The sequence below is a fragment of the Ovis aries genome, chromosome 16 (assembly GCF_016772045.2).
Source record: "Ovis aries strain OAR_USU_Benz2616 breed Rambouillet chromosome 16, ARS-UI_Ramb_v3.0, whole genome shotgun sequence".
In the NCBI taxonomy this organism is placed as follows: domain Eukaryota; kingdom Metazoa; phylum Chordata; class Mammalia; order Artiodactyla; family Bovidae; genus Ovis; species Ovis aries.
In genome coordinates this window covers 40,237,657-40,257,078 of record NC_056069.1, presented here as the reverse complement: position 1 = coordinate 40,257,078, position 19,422 = coordinate 40,237,657, and the positions used below count along the sequence as shown (strand labels likewise).

General features: G+C 41.3%; 1 protein-coding gene across 1 annotated transcript in view; it reads right to left on the bottom strand.

The window, feature by feature from the left end:
* ADAMTS12 (ADAM metallopeptidase with thrombospondin type 1 motif 12) overlaps window positions 1-19,422 on the bottom strand; it is a 402,846-nt gene that overhangs the window by 173,940 nt on the left and 209,484 nt on the right. The window lies entirely within an intron of this gene.

Below are 19,422 nucleotides of genomic sequence, written 5' to 3'. Positions count from 1 at the left end.
AAATGAAAAACTTTTGTTCTGGAAGAAAGCTTGTGAGATAATGAACAGAAGAGCTCCAGAGTGAAGAAAGTATTTGTAAGCCAGGTAGCTGTCAAGGTCTTGTCTCTAGAAAATCTAAAGATCTGTCAAATCTCAACAATGAAAGAACAACTAGAAAACAGGCAAAAGACATGAAGGGACATGTCACTGAAGGGGATATACAGATGGCAAAGACATGAAGGGACACGCCACTGAAGGGGATATACAGATGGCAAAGACATGAAGGGACATGTCACTGAAGGGGATATACAGATGGCAAATAAGCACGATAAAAAGATGCTCAACCTTATTAATCATCAGAGAATTGCAAATGAAAACCATAATAAGATGCTGTGGTTTAGTCACTCAGTTGTGCCTGACTCTTTGCGATCCCATGAACAATAGCCCACCAGCCTCCTCTGTCCATGAGATTTTCCTGGCAAGAATACTGGGGTCGATTGCCATTTCCTCCTTTAGGGCATCTTCCCGACCTAGGGATCAAATCTGCGTCTCCTGCTCTGATAAGTGGCTTTTTTACCACTGGCCACCAGGGAAGCCCCTTTCACCCCACTAGGTTTCCTCCAACTTCTCTGATCTTCTGCATCAAGGAGCATCATAATTTTCTGAATTAATCAAAGCTTTCTGAAAACTTTTGCTTTCAGTTTGCCTTAGCAGCAAAATACCTCTATTGTAAAAGTATCATTTAAAAAAATGGCTCTTGTTAAACACACACACACAAAGAAAGCTTAAGTTTTGAGTATCTTTTAAAAATGACTGTGGGTGTAATCATAACATGGTAGGTTTTAGTGATCAACCCTCTTCTTTTACATAATGGAAACATGCCTTTGGAATTTTCACCATAGACAAAAGAAACAAAAGAAATTGTGGAGGATTTTGAAAATGAAAAAAAAAAATCTTAGAACATATCCTTTTACCAGGTTCTGCAGGAAAACTAGTATTTGAAGAAATCCTTTTCTTTTTGCTTTGTATTTAAGGTAAAATTAGGTACCTAAAGGGGTCACTAAGCCCCGCGAACATGACAGAGGAGAAGCTGTAAGGCATAATGAGACATTACTATGTGCCTATCAGAGTGACTAACATTTTAAAAAGTGACAACACCCAAACAATGGTAAGGCCGTGATAAAATTGGGTCGCTCACACTGCTGGTAAGAATGTAAATTGTACAGCCACTATGGAAAACAGTTTGAAGTTTCTTAAAGAAACTAAACCTGCAACAATTATATGACCCAGCAACTGCATTCCTGGACATTTGTCCCAGAGAAATGAAGACTTACGCTCACACACAAGTTTGTAGCAGAATGTTTACAGCAGCTTCACGCCTGGTAGCAGAAAACTGGAAAGAACCCCAATGTCCCTCAATGATTGAATGGTTAAATAAACTGTCATGTACCATGGAATGCTACTTAGGACTAAAAAGGAACAAACTTTCCATACACACTACTTGGATGGATCTCAAGGGAATTATGACCAATGAAAAAAATTCAGTCTCAAGAGGTTACATGAAAAAAAAAAATCTCAAGAGTTTACATAGTGTACGATTCCATTTATATAACATTCTTGAAACGATAGAGAGATGTAGAACAGATTAGTGCTTTCCAGGATTTAGGTCAGTAGGCAGAAGGGAGGTATCAAAGGGTAGCATCTGTGTAATGAACCGTTCTGTACTGTGGCAAAGGTTCCAGAAATCTACACATACTAAAACTGCATAGAACTAAATGTAAACAGACACAATCAATGTGCATGCTCAGTCACTTCAGTCATGTCTGACTGCGCAACCCCATGGACTGTAACCTGGGAGGCTCCTCGTCCATGGGATTCTCCAGGCGAGAATACTGGAGTAGACTGCCATTCCCTAGGGGATCTCCCCGACCCATGTATCGAACCCAGACCTCTTATGTCTGCTGCACTGGCAGGCGGGTTCTTTACCACTAGGGTCATCTAAGTGCTTGTAAAACTGGTGAAATCTGAATAAGAGAGGTAGTTTGTATGAATATTGATCTATTGGTTCTGATCTTGTACCAAATGTACAAGATCTTATACAAGATGTTACCCTTGGGGGAAACTGGATAAAGGGAATAAAGGATTTCACTGCAATATTTCTTACAACTATATGTGAATCTACAATTATCTCAAGAAATTTTTAACATCTTGGAAGTAACAATTGGCTGGAACCAAGACTAGAGGGTTGCAATAGATCTTATAAAATGCTTTAAAATATCAGTCTACATGGGTAACTTACTAATTAATTATATGTGAGTTCTAACAGTTTTGAATCAAAGGGAACCTATAATCTTTCAGATGTGTTGTTACAGTGGTGGGAATAGCCCCCACACCACACACTCACACATCCACACACTCACTCTGAAGTTAAGTTCTTTATTTAGATAACCATGAACATAAAGGCTTGTTAGAGCTGAAGTGGCCACACAAGCAGAAGCAGATGGAGTGCCTCTTAGAATGTTCTCCTCGGGCTCACAGTCACTGGTGGGATACGGCCAGATTGGAAAAATTCAATTTTTTATTTCAATATTGTCCATTTGCATTTTGGTTGGGAGCTGGACACAACTTGGTGGCTAAACAAGTACATTGGTTCAGTTCAGTTCAGTCGCTCAGTCGTGTCTGACTCTTTCTGACCTCATGAGCTGCAGCATGCCAGGCCTCCCTGTCCATCACCAACCCCCGGAGTTCACCCAAACTCATATCCATTGAGTCGGTGATGCCATCCAACCATCTCACATCCTCTGTCGTCCCCTTCTCCTCCTGCCCTCAATCTTTCCCAGCATCGGGGTCACTTCAAATGAGTCAGCTCTTTGCACTGGACTCATCATTTTGCAAGAACTTACACACCAATCTACATGTGTGTCTGTTTAAGGAAAAGCGAATGTCTACAAATATCCACTCTCCCTGGATACTGAGCCAAATTCAAATGTGAGCGAGGACCTGGGGAAACAGTCATCTTCCAGACCCTGCTGCACGGACTCTGCCTCCAGTTTTCCCAGTGTTACTATGAGTCCATTTCCTTGAAGGGCCTTAGGAATTATAAAGCCAGTCCTCTTGTTTAAACAGTGAGGAGATCCAGGTCTTAGAGGGGAGGACTTCAGCCAAGTCAGAGCTGGTTTTGGCAGAGCAAGGTTGGAATGCCAGTTCTGCAGCCACTAGTCCAGGACTGGTGGTTTTCAAACTACTGAAGTTGTTTTTCAGTTTCTCAGTTGTGTCTTTACTCTTTGGGATCCCGTGGACTGCAGCACGCCAGGCTTTCCTGTCCTTCACCAACTCCCAGAGTTTGTCCATAGAGTCAGTGATGCTATCCAACCGTCTCATCTCTGTCATCCCCTTTTTTCCTCCTGCCCTCAAATCTTTGCCAGCATCACATTGTCTCTTCCAATGAGTTGGAAGACACTTCTCTAAATATTTTGCTTTGAGTAATTGGAAAGATTTAGCAATTCAAATACTGATGGTTACTGTTTATTTATCTCCCCCACCTCACACTCCCACCACCAGGGGAAGACAAACACAGACAGAAACCCTCTACTTCTGAGATCCCCTAGCTCTCCTTCCTCTTCTTACTCTCAGGCCTGTTCTTCTTCTTTTTGGCTCATTGCTATTAATAGTTCACTCTTGATCACAGTTTTATTTTGGGTATTCACCTATACACTATTAACTTTCAAGTCTATATCTCATTCCCAACCTCCGCTAGAGGGAGGTTGGGTCAAACTCATGGACCCAAATCTCTTGATGGACACACTCTTCTGGTTTGCACCACAGATAGCCCTAACTCCACATCCCTGACCCTCTGTCTCCCTGTGTTAACCTTCTATTCTTCCTGCATCTTCTTAGTTACAGGAACCATCATCAAGTCGGTGTACTCCTATTGGTCTCCTCTCTCTCTTTCAACAGCCCAGTTTGTCATCATGTGCTGTTAACTCAACTTTCTCTCCATCTTTACTCCCAACTATCTGAGTTCAAACTCTCATCATTTTATTCTTGAATTAATTCTTGCAGCATCTTTTCACTGTTCTCCTTCTTTCTTCTTTTTAAATCTATCCTCCTTGCCATCACCAGGTCGATCCAGCCAAAACCAAAGTCTGCTCATATCACCATGCAAGACTTGAGACCTTTCAAAGGCTAGCCTCCAGGAAGCCCTCCCTTCATGCTTCAACCTCACAGTTTGTGTTCCAGCAACATTCAAACTGCCTGTTTTTACCATTTTCCTCACCCCCAGACATATGTTCTTTCTCTCCTTGCTTTCTTCAGGCTGCCTCCTCTGTCTAGAAAGCCTCATTTCTCTCCTTATTTATTCCCTTTAACTTACCCGATATCCATTAATTTTTAAAGACTCAACTGGGACATTTCCAAGAAGTCTTCCCTGCCTCCTCGTCTGGAAGAGTTTTCTACAAATATGTCGTGTGCACCTTGGTTCACAGCATTTGCTGCACTAGGTTGAAATGTTGAAATTGTGTGATGTTACTCTCAGAGATTTCCGAGAATCTGCCTTCCAGATTATAAACCTCAGTTTAGCTTGAGTAAAATTCTTTTTCTCTTAACTTAGTAGTTAATTGAATTTTTGTCAACAGGAGAAAGAAAAAAAAAAAAGGTTAAAGCCCCAAGTCTACCCTCAAATCATGCTTGCTTTCTCCTTATTGCCTTTGCCAGTTCTTCTTATAGCCAAGCAAGAGCAGTTAACTGAGCTGCTGGTCATTTGTAGCTCAGTACTTTGCCCTTGTATAGAACTTTCATTTACAGTATGCAGCATTTAACACAAGTTCCATGTTACCACTTTCCTAGTAGATGTCATGACTCTTGCAGGAAATTTTAATTGAGCACAACTTTTTTCAGCCTCTTCATCTCCAAGTCTCATAAGAGACTAAGTCCAAGAAATACTCAGTTTCTTGAATGCACGTGATCCCAGGAGCCATGGTTAGCTATGCCTCAACACCATGTAGCTCTCAGCATGCACAAGATACAGAAGAGCTTCAGAGGGATAACACTGATGCACGATGAATAAGGGGAGGCTTGTACTGAACATTTCCTATAAAACATCCTTGTCATTATCTGCACTTCTCAAAACAAACCCCCATCCACACAATTTTTTTTCCTATTTCCTTTGTAAACAAAAATAGATTTCCCTTTTTGTTCCTTCATCATTTTTTCTCACCTCATTTTCTCAGCCACTTCAGTCCAATTCACTTCTCACTTCCCCTTTCCTATTCATTTGAGTATGTGACCTGATTGAACAGGGAGGCGACCTAGAGGAAGTCAGCAATGGCTTGCAGAAATAGTCCCAAATGGGAGAGAGAAAATGATTTTGCAAGAACGTGGCTTTTATTATAAGTTGTCCTCTTTGTAATCTCTCTCATTATAATGAAAAAAAAATCATGTATTGATTTCCTAGAGAATTTGTGATTCACTGCACAGTCTGATCATGCTCTGCTAGCTAGGCTTAGGTTCTTAAAAGAAAGAGAACAGGCAGAGAGAGAAAAGCAGTAAAAAGTTTAACCTGAAAACTTCCAGTGTACCTAAGGAATAACTCATCTGATGGTCAGAGGAAGAGATACTTGATATTTTTTAAAGTGGTGAGTGTACAAATTCATTGCCCATATTTTTTGACATTTATCTTGAAAAAGCAGCAGTTCTATAGATTATTACAGACCCACACATCACCCTGGGGACAGGGGAGGTCACCAGTCTGAGTTGCCAAAGTCAACAGGCTTTTAACTCCAGAGTCTCACAGAAGTGAACCCAACACTAAATCTGGAGAGACATTCTCTGTGCAAACAGACATCTCCTTCCTATTTGTCAGCCCTGCTGCTCCTTCAAGCCAGCCTGACACCCCAAGGCCCTACCCCTCAGTGGCACTGTGATCTGGGGCCATGTGGCTGGCTTCATCCCAACTCACTCCCACCCCAGCTTTGGCTCTATCCTGTTCTTAAAAGAAGTCTCCAGATGCTAAAGACCCTATTCATCTCCTTCAGGTGTTTTGTTTTCCATCAAAGACTTTGGTACAATCTCCTCATCTGTGAAATGAGTATAATAGTAACAGTTGCCAGGGTTGCTGTGAGACCTAAATAATGATGATGACGATGATAAGAATGAGAATGATACTGATAAGTAACACTGACGGAATGGCTTCAACAAGCCTGACTATGCTGACCATTATATGAATTAACATGCTTGATTCTCACAGCAACACCAGAAAGTAAACATTCTTATCCCCATTTTACCAAATGAAGAAATGGGGGCACAGGCAAGAAACCTACCAGAGCTTATATGGCTAGGAAGAGGCGGGACTAACTATAAATCTGTGCTTGCCACGATGTCAACTGCTCACAGAAGTAGGAGGGAAGAGAGCAGTCCCTGGCCAACTGTTGAGCAGGGAGGTCATTGAATGAATCGGTCTTAAGTGGAAAGGGCTAAAAGCCTAAGTTTGTGTCTCAGTCCCTGAGGGAGAACAGGAGTTCAAAAATAGGATAGGGTCATAAAGTGAAGATGAGAGTTTGATTCAAGGCTGGATGGAAGCAAGACAGGAAAGAGAGCAAGTTGGTTCATATGTGAAGCCACTCTGATTTCTTGGCCCATGATGTCTTAATAAGCATGGCAAACATTTCCAGCTCATGGTTTTGTGTATGTGTGTTTCCACTGGTCTGAAATATAACCCTCTATTCCTTGAGATGTCTCTAGGATGCTCCAAAATGAGTATCATGTCAAACTTATCCTCAAAATGTGATGGAATTCCACAGTGGTTTTCACATGGCAGTAACTGAGAAATAGCACCCTACTCCAGTAATCTTAGCTGGAAAGTCCCATGGTCGGAGGAGCCTAGTGGGCTACAATCCAAAAAGTCGCAGACAGCCGGACACAACTGAGTACATGTTCAACTGACACAGAGGAAGTGTATTTTCTGTATGGAGGTTGACCACCAAGGCTCTTGAACCCAGCACAGAAAATGAAAGCCTAAATGGTGTGGGCTGCCAGGTAGGATTTTGAATAAGGAAGAAGACAGTCATAGGAACTCACTGATGGTAGAGACCTACCTCCATGTCCCCCACCTCATGTCACTCTCCACAGAGCCCCAGAGCCATCTCTCTAATGCTTCTCTCTCCACTTCATCTCTCAGTTTGGAATCATCCAGAAGGTTTCAAAGGATTAGATCCACATCCCATTAGGGGTGATAGGCTTGTCATGATTTGGCCACTGTTGACCGTTAGCTTCACCCACTGACTGTTGCTCTCACTCATTCACGCTTTCCTTTATCTGTTCTAAACCAGTGGGGCTGAGTGGTGAGCAACACCAGACCCAGCCTCTGCACTGAAGTCCCACACACTAATGCAGGAGAGTGCATCAGGCCAAGAGATATAAAATTATAACTCAGAAATGTTCTACAAAGGAGAAATGCAGTGTTGTGGAATTATATGATAGAATGTTACTGAGCATGGATCTCAAGGAAGGCTTCCTCAGCCAAGTGACACTTGAACTGAGATCTGAAAGATAAAGGTGTTAACTAACTGAACTCTACAAGGAAGACAGGCTGAACAACAAGATTAGCAGTAGGAGAAAACATGATGAGTAGAAAACTATCACTCTATCCTAACAGCAAGTGGGACACAGTAAGAGTTTAGAGAGGGAATCAGGAAAACACTGGATTGCTTTAAATCAGGCATGTGCTTTGGGAATGGATGTCAGGAGAGTAGAGATAATCAGATTACCATTTGGAGAACATCCTGGCTGCAATGAGAAAACAAGATCCAAAGGAATCCAAATAGAACAGAAAGTATATACAACTAGAGACCACGGAAGAGACAACTGGTCCTGAATTTAAGTGATGTAAATGAAGTTGGTCAAAGAAAACTGACAGTACCTTTTGATGGGCTGGATTTGGGGTGGAGGCGGGAGGAGGAGGGATCATGGACAATTTCTAGGCCCTTGGCTCCTACTACTGGATGCATGCTGATGTCATGCACAGAGACAGGCAACACTGGAACAAGACCCGGTGGGAATGGAGGTGAGCAGGTTTTGATTGGCTATTTTCTCTCCTGCCTCCAGCACAATCACAGTTTCCTTTTTTCACAACAAGCGATCTCAGTTTGAAGTTTCCTACTTTGTGTCTTTGTGCAGGAGATGCTAAGCTCCTTAGAATCAGGAAATAGGACTTAGATTTGTGTTCGCCACTTCTGTGGCTAAGACGGCATTTGACAAAGAGTTGATGCTCCACCATTCGCTTCTCATTTGCAGATGAAGAAAAAGGAGGGATGCAGCTGTGATGGGACTTTCTCAGTTACCCAGGGGATAATGACAGAGTTGGGATGATGACGGAGTTGGGACTCAAACTCAAGTCTCCCTGCTCAAGAGCAGTCACCTCTCAACACCTCACACTAAACTTTCTGCCTGTGGCTACTGCTGCTGCTGCTGCTAAGTTGCTTCAGTCGTGTCCAACTCTGTGCGACCCCATAGATGGCAGCCCACCAGGCTCCTCCGTCCCTGGGATTCTCCAGGCAAGAGTACTAGAGTGGGTTGCCATTGCCTTCTCCGCTTGTGGCTGCTACCTCGATGTTAATTAAGGAATCATTACTGCTCTTTCTCAGGGATGCTTATTAGTCCAAGATGTGAAGAACAGATCCAACTGTTCTCCGAGAATCAAGAAAATGGGAAATGTTAACCGCAATGCTCCAATGGGCTGGCAATTCTGTTGTCAAATTGTGAACCCTGTGCCACTTGGAGATTCTATAAAAGTTTGAATGAGGAAGACATTTGGCAATTGGGACAAAGGAAGCTGTGGCTATTTTATACCAATTCATGTGTGTCTCATTGCATTTGCCAAATGAGGATGGAAAGAAAAACAATGTAATCATGATAGGGCCAAAGAGGTAATCACCAATCAAGTTCTTTCAAAGGATTCCACTGGCAGTGAGACTTTGGTGGCCTTGTTTCCGAAAATGAAGAGTCGCATGGTTCAAAGGGCTCCAATTCATGGAAAACACATATTGAGCTCCTACTAAGGCTATTGTTGAAACTGTGAGGGTAAAGGTTTTTCCTTTCTACACTTAGGAGAAACTTCCTTCCCCTCACTGCCAAAACCATGGCTGAGCATGCATATATGTTAGACCATTTTACAAGAGTGAAGATTTGCCCTCCAAGATCAGTCAGTCAGTTCAGTTGTTTAGTCATGTCCAACTCTTTGCAACCCCATGGACTGCAGCAAGCCAGGCTTCCCTGTCCATCACCAAATCCTAGAGTTTGCTCAAACTCATGTTTATAGAGTTGGTGATATCATCCACCATCTCATCTTCTGTCGATCCCTTCTCCTCCTGCCTTCAATCTTTCCCAGCATCAAGGTCTTTCCTCATGAGACAGTTCTTCGCATCAGGTGGTCAAAGTATTGGAGCTTCATCATCAGTCCTTCCAGTGAATATTCAAGGTTGATTTCCTTTAGGGTTGATTGGTTAGAACTCCTTGCAGTCCAAGGGACTCTCAAGAGTCTTCTCCAACACCACAGTTCAAAAGCATCAATTCTTCAGCACTCAGCTTTCTTTATGGTCCAACTCTCACATCCATACATGACTACTGGAAAAACCATAACTTTGACTAGATGGACCTTTGTCAACAAAGTAATGTCTCTGCTTTTTAATATGCTGTCTATATCTGTCATAACTTTTCTTCCAAGGAGCAAGCATCTTTTAATTTCATGGCGGCAGTCACCATTTGCAGTGATTTTGGAGCCCAAGAAAATTAAGTCTGTCACTGTTTCCATTGTTTCCCCATGTATTTGCCATGAAGTGATGGGACCAGATGCCATGATCTTTATTTTTTTAATGTTGAGTTTTAAGCCAGGTTTTTCACTCTTCTCTTTCATTTTCATCAAGAGGCTCTTTAGTTCTTCTTCACTTTCTGACGTAAAGGTGGTGTCATCTGCATATCTGAGGTTATTGATATTTCTCCTGGTAATCTTGATTCTAGCTTGTGCTTCATACAGTCTGGCATTTCACATGATGTACTCTGCATATGTCATGAACCTCTGTCTATAGTTCTTCAGGTACTCTATCAGATCTAATCCCTTGAATCTATTTGTTATTGTATAATTGTAAGGGATTTGATCTAGGTCATACCTGAACAGTCTAGTGATTTTCTCTACTTCTTCAATGTAAGTCTGAATTTGGCAATAAGGAGTTCATCATCTGAGCCACAGTCAGTTTCCAGTCTTGTTTATGCTGACTGTATAGAGCCTTTCCAACTTCAGCTGCAAAGAATATAATCAATCTGATTTCAGTATTGACCATCTGGTGATGTCCATGAGTCGAGTCATCTCTTGTATTGTTGGAAGAGGGTGTTTGCTATGACAAGTGTATTCTCTTGGGAAAACTCTGTTAGCCATTGCCCTGCTTTATTTTGTACTCCAAGGCAAAACTTTCCTGTTACTCCAGGTATCTCTTGACTTCCTACTTTTGAATTCTAGTCCTCTACGATGAAAAGCACATCTTTTTTGGTGTTAGTTTTAGAAGGTCTTGTAGGTCTTCACAGAAGTGTTCAACTTCAGCTTCTTTGGCATTAGTGGTTGGGGCATAGACTTGGATTTCGGTGATACTGAATGGTTTGCCTTGGAAATGAACAGAGATTATTCTGTCATTTTTGAGACTGCACCTAAGAACTGCATTTCAGACTCTTTTGTTGACTATGAGGGCCACTTCTAAGGGATTCTTGCCCACAGTAGTAAATATAATGGTCATCTGAATTAAATTTGCCCATTCCAGGCCGTTTTAGTTCACTGATTTCTAAAATGTCAATGTTCACTTCTGCCTTCTCCTTGTTTGACCACTTTCAAATTACCTTGATTCATGTACTTAACATTTCAGGTTCCTATGCAATATCGCTCTTTACAGCATCGGCCCTTGCTTCTATCACCAGTCACATCCACAACTGGGCATTGTTTTTGCTTTGGCTCCATCCCTTCAGTCTTTCTGGAGTTATTTCTCCACTCTTCTCCAGTAGTATATTGGGCACCTACTGACCTGAGCAGTTCATCTTTCAGTGTCATATTTTTTTGCCTTGTCCTACTGTTTATGGGTTTTCAAGGCAAGAATACTGAAGTGGTTTGCCACTCTATTCTCCAGTGGACCATGTTTTGTCAGAACTTTCCACCATGACCCATCTGTCTCAGGTGGCCCTACATAGAATGGCTCATAGTTTCATTGAGTTAGACAAGGCTGTGATCCAATTGATCAGTTTGGTTAGTTTTCTGTGATTGTGGTTTTTATTCTGTCTGCCCTCTGATGCAAAAGGATAAGAGGCTTATGGAAGCTTCCTGATGGGAGGGACTGGCTGTGGGGGAATTTGGGTCTTGCTCTGAAAAGCAGGGCCATGCTCAGTAAATCTTTAACCCAATTTTCTATTAAGCGGTGGGGCTGCGTTCCCTCCCTGTAGTTTGGCCCAACTATGGTAGGGGTAATGGCAGTAATGGCAATTGTCAAGTATAATTTTCTTGTAAGTTAGTCAAGCATAATTTTCAAAAAGTTAAAAACATAATTCTCATACAAATGTATGGTGAGCAGATGTTCAAGATTTACTTAACACACTAATAAGGAGACAAGCAAGATGGCAAAACTGGATCGAAGGCAGATACTAAAAACTGATGCAATCATAGTAAAACAAAACAAAACAAAGAAAAACAAAGAAGGGGAATGCTGGACTAAGACTGCTAAATTAGATACACGATTATGTAATGGACCACAGAGCAATAAAACCATAATCTTTGTAGTTATCTTCTCAGCTGGACACAAATTCTTTCCAATTCTACTTGACAAAATCCATTTGTATTCTATCAGTTTCCTGAATGTTATCACCTTACTTTACCATCAGTTCAGTTCAGTTCAGTCACTCAGACGCGTCCGACTCTTTGCGACTCCATGAATTGCAGCACGCCAGGCCTCCCTGTCCGTCACCAACTCCCAGAGTTCACCCAAACTCATGTCCATTGAGTTGGAGATGCCATCCAGCCATCTCATCCTCTATCATCCCCTTCTCCTCCTGCCCCCAATCCCTCCCACCATCAGAGTCTTTTCCAATGAGTCAACTCTTGTCATGAGGTGGCCAAAGTATTGGAGTTTCAGCTTTAGCATCAGTCCTTCCAATGAACACCCAGGGCCAATCTCCTTTAGAATGGACTGGTTGGATCTCCTTGCAGTCCAAGGGACTCTCAAGAGTCTTCTCCAACACCACAGTTCAAAAGCATCAATTCTTCGATGCTCAGCTTGCTTCACAGTCCAACTCTCACATCCATACATGACCACTTGAAAAACCATAGCCTTGACTAGATGGACCTCTGTTGGCAAAGTAATGTCTCTGCTTTTGACTATGCTATCTAGGTTGGTTATCACTTTCCTTCCAAGGAGTAAGTGTCTTTTAATTTCATGGCTGCAGTCACCATCTGCAGTGATTTTGGAGCCCCCAAAAATAAAATCTGACACGGTTTCCACTGTTTCCCCATCTATTTGCCATGAAGTGATGGGACCGGATGCCATGATCTTTCTTTTCTGAATATTGAGCCAACTTTTTCGCTCTCCTCTTTGACTTTCATCAAGAGGATTTTTAGTTCCTCTTCACTTTCTGCCATAATGGTGGTGTCCTCTGCATATCTGAGGTTATTGATCTTTATCCTGGCAATCTTGATTCCAGCTTGTGTTTCTTCCAGCCCAGCATTTCTCATGATGTACTCTGCATAGAAGTTAAATAAGTGGGGTGACAATATACAGCCTTGACGTACCCCTTTTCCTATTTGGAACCAGTCTGTTGTTCCATGTCCAGTTCTAACTGTTGCTTCCTGACCTGCATATAGGTTTCTCAAGAGGTAGGTCAGGTGGTCTGGTATTCCCATCTCTTTCAGAATTTTCCACTGTTTATTGTGATCCACGCAGTAAAAGGCTTTGACATAGTCAATAAAGCAGAAATAGATGTTTCTCTGGAACTCTCTTCCTTTTTCGATGATACAGCAGATGTTTGCAATTTGATCTCTGGTTTCTCTGCCTTTTCTAAAACCAGCTTGAACATCTGGAAGTTCACGGTTTATGTATTGCTGAAGCCTGGCTTGGAGAATTTTGAGCATTACTTTCCTAGCATGTGAGATGAGTGCAATTGTGTGGTAGTTTGAGCATTCTTTGGCATTGCCTTTCTTTGGGATTGGAATGAAAACTGACCTTTTCCAGTCTCATGGCCACTGCTGAGTTTTCCAAATTTGCTGGCATATTGACTGCAACACTTTCACAGCATCATCTTTCAGGATTTGAAATAGCTCAACTGGAATTCCATCACCTCCACTAGCTTTGTTGTACTTATGCTTCCTAAGGCCCACTTGACTTCACATTCCAGGATGTCTGGCTCTAGGTGAGTGATCACACCATCATGATTATCTTGGTCATGAAGATCTTTTTGTACAGTTCTTCTGTGTATTCTTGCCACCTCTTCTTAATATCTTCTGCTTCTGTTAAGTTCATACAATTTCTGTCCTTTATCAAGCCCATCTTTGCATAAAATGTTCCCTTGGTGTGTCTAATTTTCTTGAAGAGATCTCTAGTCTTTCCCATTCTGTTGTTTTCCTCTATTTCTTTGCACTGATCGCTGAGGAAGGCTTTCTTCTCTCTCCTTGCTATTCTTTGGAACTCTGCATTCAGATGCTTATATCTTTCCTTTTCTCCTTTGCTTTTCACTTCTCTTCTTTTCACAGCTGTCTAGACCATAACCAAACAAATCCACATCCCCATAGAGTGAGAAGAGTCATGCTAGCCACTGAAAGGATTCATAGTCTTTGTTTTGCCTAGTTTCTAAGTTTGGGTTAAATCTTTTTAAAAAACATTTACAGAAAGGGAAATAATAGGTATTTCATGATACCCAAAGTATGTCTTTAGTGACTAAGGCAAGTGTAAGTGATAGTGGAGAGAGGAAGGAAAACGGATAAGGTTTCAGAGATCACTGACATTAAGATCTTCTATTGTGGAGGCTTCCACACAGAAAACAGTAAAACTTGCCTTGAGCATTTTGACCTCAGGTCTCCTATTTGCAAAATTCAGACTTTAACTGAAGAAAGTAGTGAAAATCACTAGACCATTCAGGTTTGACCTAAATCAAATTCCTTATACACTGGAAGTGACAAACCAAGGGATTAGATCTGATAGAGTGGCTGAAGAACTATGGACGGAGGTTCATAACATTGTATAGGAGGTGGTGACCAAAATTATCCCCAAGGAAAAAAAGGCAAAAAAGCAAAATGGTTGTCTCTAAGGCCTTACAAATAGCTGAGAAAAGAAGAGACGTGAAAGGCAAAGGAGAAAAGGAAAGATATATGCATCTGAAAGCAGAATTCCAAAGAAGAGCAAGAAAGCCTTCACAGGTGAACAGTGCAAAGAAATAGAGGAAAGCAATAGAATGGGAAAGACCAGAGATCTCTTCAAAAAATTGAGACACCAAGGGAACAATTCATGCAAAGATGGGCTCGATAAAGGACAGAAATGTTATGGACACATCAGAAGCAGAAGATATTAAGAAGAGGTAGCAAGAATACACAGAAGAACTATACGAAAAAAGGTCTTAATGACCCAGACAACCACGATGGTGTGATCACTCACCTAGAGCCAGACATCCTGGAGTGTGAACTCAAGTGGGCCTTAGGAAGCATTAGTACAACAAAGCTAGTGGAGGTGATGGAATTCCAGCTGAGATATTTCAAATCCTAACAGATGATGCTGTTAAAGTGTTGCAGTCAATATGCCAGCAAATTTGGAAAACTTAGCACTGGCCATAAGACTGGAAAAGGTCAGTCTTCATTCCAATCCTAAAGAAGGGCAATGCCAAAGAGTGTTCAAACCACCACATAATTGCACTCACTTCAAATACAAGCAAGGTAATGATCAAAATCCTTCAGGTAGGCTTTAACACTATGTGAATCAAGAACTTCCAGATGTTCAAGCTGGATTTAGAAAAGCAGAGGAACCAGCGATGAAATTGCCAACATTCATTGGATCACACAAAAAATGAAGGAATTCCAGAAAAACATCTACTTCTGCTTCATTGACTATGCTAAAGCCTTTGACTGTGTAGATCACAACAAACTGGAAAATTCTTAAGAGATGGGAATACCAAACCACCTTACTTGCCTCCTGAGAAACCTGTATGCAGGTCAAGAAGCAACAGTAAGAACCAGACATGGAACAATGGACTGGTTCCAAATTGGGAAAGGAATATGTCAAGGCTTTATATTGTCACCCTGCTTATTTAACTTATATGCAGTACATCATATGAAATGCCAGGCTTGATGAAGCACAAGCTGGAATCAAGATTGCTGGGAGAAATATCAGTAATCTCAGATATGTAGATGTCACAACCCTAATGGTAGAAACTGAAGAGGAAATGAGGAGACTCTCGATGAAAGTGAAAGAGGAGAGTGAAAAAGCTGGCTTAAAACTCAACATTCAAAAGTAGAAAAAGAAATTAAGGAAACAATTCCATTCACCATTGCAACGAAAAGAACAAAATACTTAGGAATATATATACCTAAAGAAACTAAAGACCTATATATAGAAAACTATAAAACCCTGATGAAAGAAATCAAAGAGGACACTAATAGATGGAGAAATATACCATGTTCATGGATTGGAAGAATCAATATAGTGAAGATGAATATACTACCCAAAGCAATTTACAAATTCAATGCAATCCCTATCAAGCTACCAGCAGTATTTTTCACAGAACTAGAACAAATAATTTCAAGATTTGTATGGAAATACAAAAAACCTCAAATAGCCAAAGCAATCTTGAGAAAGAAGAATGGAACTGGAGGAATCAACTTGCCTGACTTCAGGCTCTACTACAAAGCCACAGTCATCAAGACAGTATGGTACTGGCACAAAGACAGACATATAGATCAATGGAACAAAATAGAAATCCCAGAGATAAATTCACACACATATGGACACCTTATCTTTGACAAAGGAAGCAAGAATATACAATGGAGTAAAGACAATCTCTTTAACAAGTGGTGCTGGGAAAACTGGTCAACTACTTGTAAAAGAAAGAAACTAGATCACTTTCTAACACCACACATAAAAATAAACTCAAAATGGATTAAAGATCTAAACGTAAGACCAGAAGCTATAAAACTCCTAGAAGAGAACATAGGCAAAACACTCTCCGACATAAATCACAGCAGGATCCTCTATGATCCACCTCCCAGAATTCTGGAAATAAAAGCAAAAATAAACAAATGGGATCTAATTAAAATTAAAAGCTTCTGCACAACAAAGGAAAGTATAAGCAAGGTGAAAAGACAGCCTTCTGAATGGGAGAAAATAATAGCAAATGAAGCAACTGACAAACAACTAATCTCAAAAATATACAAGCAACTTATGCAGTTCAATTCCAGAAAAATAAACGACCCAATCAAAAAATGGGCCAAAGAACTAAATAGACATTTCTCCAAAGAAGACATACGGATGGCTAACAAACACATGAAAAGATGCTCAACATCACTCATTATTAGAGAAATGCACATCAAAACCACAATGAGGTACCACTTCACACCAGTCAGAATGTCTGTGATCCAAAAATCTGCAAGCAATAAATGCTGGAGAGGGTGTGGAGAAAAGGGAACCCTCCTACACTGTTGGTGGGAATGCAAACTAGTACAGCCACTATGGAGAACAGTGTGGAGATTCCTTAAAAAATTGCAAATAGAACTACCTTATGACCCAGCAATCCCACTGCTGGGCATATACACCGAGGAACCAGAATTGAAAGAGACACATGCACCCCAATGTTCATTGCAGCACTGTTTATAATAGCCAAGACATGGAAACAACCTAGATGTCCATCAGCAGATGAATGGATAAGAAAGCTGTGGTACATATACACAATGGAGTATTACTCAGCCATTAAAAAGAATACATTTGAGTCAGTCTGATGAGATGGATGAAACTGGAGCCAATTATACAGAGTGAAGTAAGCCAGAAAGAAAAACACCAATACAGTATACTAACACATATATATGGAATTTAGAAAGATGGCAATGATGACCCTGTATGCAAGACAGCAAAACAGACACAGATGTGTACAGCAGACTTTTGGACTCAGAGGGAAAGGGAGAGGGTGGGATGATTTGGGAGAATGGCATTGAAACATGTATACTATCATGTAAGAATCGAATTGCCAGTCTATGTCCAATGCAGGATACAGCATGCTTGGGGCTGGTGCACGGGGATGACCCAGAGAGATGTTATGGGGAGGGAGGTGGGAGGGGGGGTTCATGTTTGGGAACACATGTACACCCGTGGTGGATTCATGTCAATGTATGGCAAAACCAATACAGTATTGTAAAGTAAAATAAAGTAAAAATTAAAATTAAAAAAAAAATGAAGATCATAGCATCTGGTCCCATCACTTCATGGTAAATAGATGGAAAACAATGGAAACAGTGACAGATTTTATTTTCTTGGGTTTCAAAATCACTTTGATGATTGTGGCCATGAAATTAAAAGACGTTTGGTCCTTGGAAGCAAAGCTATCACAAATCTAGAAAATGTGTTAAAGAGCAGACACATTACTTTGCCAACAAAGGTCCATATAGTCAAAGCTACAGTTTTACCAGTAGTCATGTACAGGTATGAGAGCTGGACCACATAGAAGGCTGAGCACCAAAAAATTGATGCTTTTGAATTGCGGTACTGGAGAAGACTCTTAAGATTCCCTTGGACAGCAAGATCAAAGTAGTCAATCCTAAAGGAAATCACCCCTGAATATTCAATGGAATTACAGGTGCTGTAGCTGAAGCTCCAATACTTTGGGCACCTGATGTGAAGAGCTGACTCATTGGAAAAGATCTTCATGTTGGGAAAGATTGAGGGCAGGAGGAGAAAGGGGCTACAGAGGATGAGATTATTGGATGGCATCATCAACTCAATGAACATGAGTTGAGCAAACTCTGGAAGATAGTGAAAGACAGGGAAGCCTGTCATGCTGCAGTCCATGGGGTCCCAAAGAACAGGACACAACTGAGCAACTGAACAACAATTCCTGTTAATGGAGATTTGAATAACACCCTTCTTTATCTCAGCTGCTGGTTAAGAGCTATAGATTTCAAAGTCATTTCACCAGGTTGGATGGTTCATTCATTCATTAAATTTCACTAAATTCATTTATTCATTCATTTATGCCCAGTCACTGTGTTCAGTGCTGGAGATAAAGCCAAGAACAAATAAACATATTTACTGCTCTCCTGGAATTCACATGCTGATGGTGATTGAGATAAGCAAGAAAAAAGTAAACAAATAAACAGAATATTAATGGATTAAGAAAGGAAGCAAACTCCATTCTGTGATGGAGAATGCCAAGTGGGGCCTGCTTTGGGAAGGCTGGTCATTGAGACCTCTCTGAAGAAGTGTCATTTAAACAGAGGCCTTGGAGTTCACAAGGTGCCAGCCCTGAGCAGAGCCAGGGGAGGGATGTTTCAGGCATTGGGAACCTCAAGTGCACAGGCCACGAGGCTCAAGAATGCCTTGGGTGCTCTAGAACCTATATGAAGTCCTGTGCAAAGTGGTGAAGAAAGGCAGAGAGTGACACACAGAAAAATGGGAAAGTGGAAGGAGGCCAGATCATGAAACTCTCCATAGGACAGAGTAAGAAATGCTGAAATTATTCTGTGAAAGTGAAAGTTGTTCAGTTATGTCCAACTCTTTATGACCCCATGGACTATATAGTCCATTGAATTCTCCAGGTCAGAATATTGGAGTGGGTAGCCTTTCCCTTCTCCAGGGGATCTTCCCAACCCAGGGATCAAACCCAGGTCTCCCTCATTGCAAGTGAATAAAATTTATCAGCTGAGCCACAAGGGAAGCCCAAGAATACTGGAATGGGTAGCCTATTGCTTCTCCAGGGGATCTTCCTGACCCAGGAATCAAACTGAGGGCTCCTACATTGCAAGCAGATTCTTTACCAACTGAACTATCACGGAAGCCCAAAAATCCATTAAATGTTTTGTTCAGTGGAGCACCTCAATTTGTATTTAAAATTTCCGTTCTAAACTGCTATGTCAAGATTGGATTACAGTGGTGGTGGGCAGGGAAGCATTACAACAGGAAGAACATGAAGGATTCCACTGTGGTAGAGAGGATAAAGGCAACCAATGATAAAGCCAAAACAAACACAATGACTGTGGAGATGACTAAGAGTGGGTGATTCAGAGATGCGTTTTGAAGGCAGGAGCACTGTGGGCTTTGCTGCAAGATGTGCAAGACAAGAAAGGAAGGTGGATCAAGGATGATTCCCAGACTTCTGAACAGTGCATAATAGTACCGCTTACTGAGATGGGGAAGAGGAGGGCTGAAGAAAGGCAGGAGGCAGAAGTGAAATGCT